An 8,722-nucleotide genomic window follows, 5' to 3' on the forward strand; every position below is an offset into this window, starting at 1 on the left:
TCTTTTTTTTTAAAAAAAAAAAAAAAAAAAAAAAAAAAAGAAAAAAGAACTGTCACCATGAGATCCTGTATTTGTCTTTTTACTCCACATATGGACTCTTCCCCCCGTGAGCGAGTACTGTTGTACTCCATCTCAAGGCAGCCTTACTTCAGAAGCATTTCAAACTGGTGCAAACAGAAAAGACTTCTCTCTTTTCCTTTGAGGCTAAAGACAAGAATGTCACGCTACACAGGTGCAACTCAATCCTTGAAAACAGAAACCAATGCAGACAGAGACGTTTTTACCCCTTGATGTAGCTGTGAGTCCCAACCTATTGCCATTGTTGTTTTTTATTTTATTTTATTTTATTTTATTTTATTTTTATTTTTTGGAAATGGCTTTAGAACTTTCCAAGTTATCCTTGAATTGTCTGCCCACGGACATCAACAGCTGCCTCCCTCTACCATGTAGAATACTCTGACTTGACTTTTCTTCCAGGTATAGGGGTACCTGCCTGTTTTTCAAAGTGTTTATTTACTGATGTTACTATTTGATTAGAATGTATTAAATAAAAACAAACCTGACTTTTACAAGTTGCACTCATTACTTTGAGTTGTAGGTGTACATTTCCATGCTAATAAAAGGCTGCCATAAAAACTCATTATCAAGTGAAATAAACTAGGCAATCAGCACAGGGTAGAACATTAACTTGCTCGCCTCCAAATAAGGCCTGCACCTGCTCTATGTGTTTTCAGAAAGCATGGTTCACAAGCTAGGAATTGTCAAGACAGCCTGATCATGTGCAGGCCGGATGGGCACAATCCTTGTGCCTTCTGCGTTTTCAAAAGCAATGGCTTAGAAGCGATAAAAGTTACGTCAGGGTCATAACTCTAACAAGTTCTGCAGCTGCTTTCTCTTGGCCACCCAGTCTCCCGACTGCTGCAGTGTGCCATCTTCTCTGGAGTCTAGACACTATGCCCTCTTGCCGCCCTGTACATTTTTCCTGGCCGGCTGTAGGCTCCTGTGTGCCCCGGGTGAAAGGAGAACCTGGGGTATCGTGTGCATGCTCTGAGTGAATAGGAAATTATGAAAGTGCAGAATAATAGCACTGACTTACCTTGTAGTGTTTGAAGTCCCCAGTTTTACACCCGGAAGGAAACATTAAGTTTGTCCAACCTGGATGGATTGCTGGGTGTGGCTTGGGGAGAGCCTGCTTAGTTCTGCCCTGTGTGTGTGGGGGGGGGCAATAGCCTTCCCATTAGGATACTTAGATTTGCTTCTTCTGGATCTCCCCTTCTGCACACCGACGACGGTTCCCTGGTAGAATACCTGATGCCTGGAAAAACTCATAGGATCATTTGCAAGGGGCTTTGTGGAATCCTTTTACAGGTCTCCTGCTGTTCCTCAGATATTGGGAGTGAGGAGGTAGTCATGAGACACTTGTGCCTGTGGAGTTACGACAAACTCCCCAGTATTGCATTCAGCCACCTGCAGGGGTGTGTGTATGTGTGTGTGTGTGTGTGTGTGTGTGTGTGTGTGTAGGAGCCCAGATTCACTGCTTGGGGGTGTGAAATGGATGGATCACCTTATCTCTCCAATCCTGATGGCATGGAAGTTGATAAGCATCAGGGGACAGTTTTGTCTGTTTTGTTTTTTTCTTGCTTTATAATTTCTAATATTTATTTGTTGAGTTCCTTGCGTGCCAGCCTCTGACTCAATACTTCATCCATATTATCTCATCTGATCCTCGGAAGGACCAGAAGAGCAAAGTCCAGGATTTATAGGAAGTGATCCAGTTAACAAGTTAGAGCAGGCTGTAACAGCAGCCTGCTTACTGTGGCCTCAGCCAGACGAGTGCAGATACGGGAATTAGTGTTGCGTTGAAAACGTTTTCAAGAAGTGGTTTCTTGGTGCATGTGTGTGTGTGTGTGTACGCATGTGCCATGTCATATATGTGGGAGGTGTAGCACAGCTTCTCCGTTCTCTCTTTTCACTGAGTGGGCTCCAGGGATTGGACCTCTGGCTTTTTGTTTTGTTTTGTTTTGTTTTGAAGATCCCTGAGATAAGTGGTAAAGTGGGGGTGGGGGTGGGAAGTTTGTCCCCTTACTGAGTGACTGCTAAATGATGCCAGGTATCACTGATTGTCCCATTTAACACCAGAAACGAAACCAGATTTAACCCAAGGTATCCTCAACAGAGGCTGGGAAATTTCTTTTTCACTGTTGTTTTTCTGTGTGGGTTGGTGTGAAGCATCAGTAAGGACATTTATTATTGGGATTCTAATTGTCGCTGTTTGTGTGGAATGTCCTGTGCCCTGTCGCAGGATTTGTGTGTCCACCCCTGACTTCAGTGACTGCTGTGAGTCTCTGTTCAGAATCAGCAGAGCTGAAGTGGTAATGACATCTGCTTTTTTTAGGGACGGGGACATCCCTCCCCCTCCCCCCCCCCATCTGTGTGCGCTTGGAGGTCTTGCTTAGTGTTGTCAGTATGAAGGTTTTGACTTCATCGTAATTACATAATCCAAATAGGTGACAGAAAGGGACTGTTGGTTGTTCCACACGGTTTATTTTCTTGGGAAGACTTTCTTTCCCCTGCTTTTAGAAAATTGTACCCTGCTTGGCAGAGGGTAGGAGACAGACACGTCATCAAGTAATCCAAGGGGTGGAGTGTCCTGAGAGCAGACTGTGCCCTTCTGGTTGTGGGTTTGGGCACAGGGCAGGAGGGGGCTGTGGCTCTAACAGCTGGGCTGAAGCCTCACTGACTCCCAGAAGTCCTGTCCATCTTCTGGACCTCTCTACCCTCCCAGTGAAAGAATGTGGCTCTGGGCCTGTCATTCCCTTAGAGGCTCTGCATTCTCCTCATCCAGTTGTTAACTCCCTAGAATCCTGGAGTCCAGAATGCACTGTTTGGGTCACTCAACCCAGGTCCTTTATAGGAACCAGAACATTTCAGATTCAGGGACTAGAGATCTAGTCAGCAAACTGGGCAACATGCAAACACAGAGCTTAGGTCCGGTATCAGCTGAAGGTCCACCCTTCTGCCCTTGGTTAAAATTGCCTGTGCCCTTCTTTGCTGCAATTAACGTAACTCAAAACTTTCTTCTTCTGACATGCAGAATCAGGCTTTGGGATATCACCACAGCAGGATACTTTCAATTCTTGGCTCCTGCCCCACTCTCCAGGATTACCCCTTTTGCTGGATTTCAGCATGTTGTGATCCACTGTAGAGTGTAGAGATCTGTATTAATCTGAATTCCTCGGTTCTTTTTTTTTTTTTTTTTTTGTCATTTTGGAGATTGAAGGTAGGTCTTTCCCCATGCTTGGCAAGCATCCTACTGTTGAGCCACATCTCCAGTCCGTATCAATGTCTCTCTAATCTGTTTGCTGTTTTAAAGCCGAGGTCCTCCGGTCCTTGCTGTGTGGTGATCACAGGACACATCTGCCAGATGTCACCCGCACATGGCCAGGGTGCCCAGCTGCCTGTCTACTTTCTTGGGCTTGCTTTCCAGGAGAGTCCGTTTTGGCTTTTGCCCCCTCTTACATGCAGGTAGCTCCTGCCTTACTCTCTCATGCTCTTCCCACAATGCTGTCTTTTTAGTCGATTAGATAAGTCCTGGGTGGCTGCCTCATGGGCCAGTGTAGGATGGGGATTCAAGTCTACTGGAATTAGGTAAACTGACAGATTTAGGGTCCTTAGGATTCAGTCTTTCTCTGTTTCTCTTTAGTTCTCTTCAGGATTTAAAAACCAGAGCCAGTTCCTAACACCACATTTCAACACTTTTTTTTTTTTTTAAACTTGTTTATTTAAACAACCGTAGACGCCTTACTTGCTAGTTTATGCTCTGTTGGGAAGGAAGAAAGATAGCCCTTCTTCAGCTTGTTTGTTGCCGAGAGCAATCCTTGCACCTTCGGTTCGGTCTTCTCATTCTCTTCTGCTGCCCTTGAAGATTTTCTCCAGTTTTCCCTGTATGTGGTTTCAGAATAAGTCCCCCACCTCACTTCTGCACTCAGCTTAAGGGACAGCGGTTGCTGGAGTCAGCCTCTAAAAGCCCCGTTTGTCCCAAATGCCTGGCTAGTGGGTCAGCTGAAGCCGAGGCATTGTGATCTTCCTACCCACCCTGTCCTCAGCTCTGTCCACAAGGGCGGTCTGAGCTGCCAAGTCTGATGGGGGACTCACCTCCATAAACATTTACTGAGCCATAAAAATAAAACTGCTTTTATAGACAACTCTCACTTTGAACTCCATTCTTCACTTAGAGAAGATGGTGCTGCCCCTCGAGCAGGAGCAGTTTGTGACGGGTTATACAGCCCGTCTGTGGTCTCATCTCAGTGAGGAACAGAGGGAAGGGACACTCCAGCCAGAGCCTTGGTGCGAGCTAAGAAAATAACACCAGCTGCCTTCTTCTGTTTCGGCCTAAGTCCCTCCCAGAGAGCCCCTTCGCTGCGGTGAAACAAGACATATTTGCTAGTTAAATCATCACAGGACTTCATAGATTTTTTTCCTAGACTGTCCCAGTTTCCAGTCATGTTAAGATAAAAAGATAGCCTTTTTGCCAAATGGTTTTTCCCTTCTGTTCTTTTGGCAGCCCTTTTCCTGTTTAGATTTTGATCTTGTGTCGCTGTGATCTTTCTTAGTCTTTCAGGAAAACCCTCCCCATGTGGTTTCTGCCCAGGGAAGTTGTTTTCCCACTTTGTCTTTCGTCACCCTGATGAACTGATGAACCACGTTCCCTTAGGTAGTCGACATAATCGTGGCTTTGGTCAGAAAGTGCGTTCTTGTTTTGTGTTTTTTAATTTACTTACCTGTTCGCCGTTATGTTGTGATAAAGGGCGGAGAGCGTGCGTGCGTGCGGTCAGACAAACCCTCTGCTTCCTCTCTGTTCATTCTCACTTACGGGAACCACTGTCAGAAAGATGGCTTCTTGTCATTATTATTTAAGGATATTGAAGGCAGTAAAAGGGTTGGGAAGCCTCACTGGCGTGGTGAGGGGCTCTTCCGAGTCTCTCATTAGGTACCCAGAGCTCTCAAGACTATGACCAGTTTATTTCTATCACCCTTTATACCATTCCTCATTCTTGAGCTGGGGTAGGACTGAACAGCTATAGGGGGAAAAAAAAAAACTTCTTCTAAGAGAGGGTCTTAAGTATCCTAGACGGGAACTCACTGTATAGCTAAGGGTTATCCTGAACTCCTGATCCTCCTGCCTCCGACTTTCAGCTGCTGGGATTACAGGTATGTGCCTGTATCAAGCCTGTTAATGCAGTAAAACCAGGGCTTCCTGTGCTCTAGGCAAGTTCTTGACCAAGTGAGCTACTTTCCCAGAAAGTGGCAATCATTGTCTTCAAAATTGTGTTTGCTTTTACACTGGGGAGTGTTACCTTTTCCTGGTGGACCAGACTCTTTCTGATTCAGCATCTTTTTCTCATCCATTACAGTGTTATCTGTAGAGTTTAGAGTTGGGGAGAATGGATATCCTTCAAGTCTTTATTTTTATAATGTATGGGTGCATGTAATGTGTGTATACACACACACACACACGCACTCACACACAGGTCTGTGTGTAGATACCCAGAAAAGACCGGAAGAGGATGTCAGATTATGGTTCTGAGCTGTCATGTGGGTGTTAGGAATTAAATCCAGGTCCTCTGGAAGAGCAGTAAATGCTCATGGTGTCAGAGCCATCTCTCCTGTCCCCATCCACAAAGTCTTGGGACCAAGCTCTAATAAATCAAGGTGTTAACCTTCTATTTATATTCATTTATTGCATAGCCACCTCCTCCCTCCCCTGCATTGCCCCCTCCCCCTTCCTGGCCACATTTATTGGGCACCTGTTTTTCATAAGGAGCCCAGGGAAGAGTCACACTCTTACATTACAGAGGCCCCTTTACCTTATGGGAAGAGATAGAGAAGACAGGATTCATATTTCTTCAATAGTTTGATCTGTCTCATGCCCCCTGGCACCATTGTTTAATCTCCACAACAGCCAGGAGCATTACAGACTCCTTTTATAGACAGAAAATAAAACAGAAGCTTGAAGATGGAAACCGTAACTCCCAGCAATACTGCCCTAGGGCTAGGGGTCTGTACCTGTATGGATACTATGGAACACAACGCAGAGTTATAGCTATGAGCGACACCACACTCTCCTTTCCTCTTAGTCTGATAAAACATTCCTTAACCGAGAGAGCTGGCTCAGGCTTGCGCTGTGTACTGTCCTTCTGGACTCCCTGGGTGGTGGGACTTAGAGGCAGAGAGTGAGGGGGGTGTGGCAGGCAGGGAGGCAGGCAGGAAGTAGGTGTCTGGGAGTAGTAGAGAGGCAGACAAGATGTTCAAGTTTGTCATCGGGCTCAGATTGGTCCCAGAATTTGGAGCTCTGGTTCTGGAAGCTTTCCGTTTGATACCAGCTTCCGCTTTGGGCGAGCTGAGCTAACTCTGCCTTTTCAAGAAAGCAGGGCACCGTGGCACAGTGGGTGCCATTCTGAACTGGGAATGGAGACTATTTCTAGTGGCTTTGTCTTGGACCGCACACTGAGCTTTTAGAGGCTCAGATACTATATTTGTAGAATGTAGAGCTTGCAGTACTGATGTCTACAGTCAGTCTCTTTCAGGAAGTGACCCTCACCTGTGAGCACATCAGGATGGGAGGAGACAGGAGGGGCAAATATTGTATTTTGTTGGGGTCTCAGATTGACTTAAGTTTTAGCATAGATTTTTGCCTCTATGCTATCATAAACTCTGGTTTATTTGGGGAAAGAGATTCTCTCTACTCGAAATTGTTTTGTCCCTTTTCATAGAGTCAGTAGACTGTTTTATAGTATGGTAAGAGGAATTTTATATTGTTTTCTGAGCCATGGATATTTGAGCCCTGGCCTGTATTTGGAGTATAGACTTGGGGTTTTAGATCCTGGTTGTGATGGAGGAGGCTCTGATGTATGCCGGTCCTTAGCCTAATAACCCTGAGAATGGGTTTCCACCATCGACGGGCTGAGACGACTGTCCTTGCTGCTCTCTGGCCTCTTGGGAAAATGTGGGCAAAGGATAATCTCCAGTTATAGATTATTCTCACTTTTGACTGGTGGTCTTTGAGCTTTGCTTCCCCTGTCAAGCAATTTATTACAAAAGTTACCATTTGTTACAAAAACCGCCACCACCACCGGATGTAAGGTAGTAAGGAGATTCTTAAGATTCTTTGGTTAAAAAACTGAAAGAATTGCTCCTTTTTCTTATCAGCAGCCCCGGGGCTTTGCTCATGCTAAGCAAGTGTTTGACCAAAGAGCCATGCCTCCAGCCTCCACACTGAAAGAGCTTTGAGTGTGCGGCCCCACCCCCTGGCTCCTCCCCACCCTCCACCAGTTTTTTTTTAAGTTTTCTTTTATTATTTGTGTGTAAATGTTTATTTGACTGTACGGGCACATGTGTATGTGTGCCTGTGAGACCAGAAGAGAAGAAGGCTTCGGATAACCTGGAGCTGGAGTTATATATAGGTGGTTATGAACCTCACTTCATATAAATGCTGGGAACCGAACTGTGGCCCCAGTCCTCTGCAGAAGAGCAGCAAGTGCTCTTAGTCACTGAGCCATCTCTCCAGCCCCCTAACCATCTTTTGTACTTGGTGGTCTACTCCCTGGCTTGATCAACTGATACTTTGTTTCCAGCCTCCTGCCCAGCTGGGACTATAGGTATATGCCATCCTGTGGGGTTCCTCCTGGATCTGTCTTAAAGCAGGGGTGCCCACTTCTGCTCTTGACACCCACCATTGTTTTGGTGCCCTTTGTTCCCAGTAAGAGAGAATCAGGTTGAAATTTACTTGCTAGTCTGATAGAAATGACAGCTGGTAGAGCCTTCGGTGCTGTTTTTCACAGGATTAAGTTCTTGCTTTGCAACTGGATGCAAGTGGAAGTTAGTCACCGTGAGTGAGTTAGTTGTAAGCTTGGCTTTCTCTGGGAACTCACCCCATCTCCCTTCTTTCTAACTCATCCACCTTAAGGCCTGGCTGTTAAGCCAGCAGAAAATAGACCAATATAGCAATCAGGGAGAGAATAGAGGCCTGCAGGCATCAGATCACCTAGCCTGGCAATAGCTTAAAGCTGCTAGGAGAACCAGGTTGAAGTCGTGTTGGTTACGTTGGAGAATGCATCATATTCAAAGCGCGGGAGTAAGGCAGCGATTCCAAAACAGACCAACTCTTCGGTTCCCAAAGGACTAGGGAAAAAAATATTAGTAATACCAGGCACTCATTGCTCTTGCTAGTCATCGCGTATGACCTCACCAGGGGCACACAACAAACCGCTGAGCTCTATTTTAGAGATGGGGAGGCTGAAGTTTAGTAAGATTAAGATTATTAAAAAACCAGAGCTGGGACTAAAGTTCAACACTCTCTGACTTCAAAAACAACACCTATGACTTTTTCTCTCTTCCCATTTTCTTAGTGAGCTCACTCTATACCTTTGCTCAATGCTGTACGACAGAAAGATGCAGTTAATATTTAGCATGCTAATTTTAAAAAGGTATGACTCTGCCCAGTGTCTAAATGCAGTATTAGTGTTCTACTGAATCTGCCTTAATCCTAAGGATTGACTCTAGAAGATTTCTCTTATCTAAGGTATGCCTTTCCCTCCCCTTTTCTAACCTTTCCATTTCTAGCCAGTGTAACCAGATTCCATCATCTCCCTTCCTTCCTTCCTTCCTTCCTTCCTTCCTTCCTTCTTTCCTCCCTCCCTCCCTCCCTCCCTCCCTCCCTCCC

The 8,722-nt window shown here is 45.5% G+C and overlaps 1 protein-coding gene across 1 annotated transcript in view; it reads left to right on the top strand.

Moving 5' to 3' along the window:
- Positions 1-8,722, top strand: part of Socs2 (suppressor of cytokine signaling 2) — a 31,251-nt gene that overhangs the window by 4,716 nt on the left and 17,813 nt on the right. The gene's annotated exons all lie outside the window — the stretch shown is intronic.

Source organism: Mus pahari, chromosome 9, assembly GCF_900095145.1.
Source record: "Mus pahari chromosome 9, PAHARI_EIJ_v1.1, whole genome shotgun sequence".
In the NCBI taxonomy this organism is placed as follows: Eukaryota; Metazoa; Chordata; class Mammalia; order Rodentia; family Muridae; genus Mus; species Mus pahari.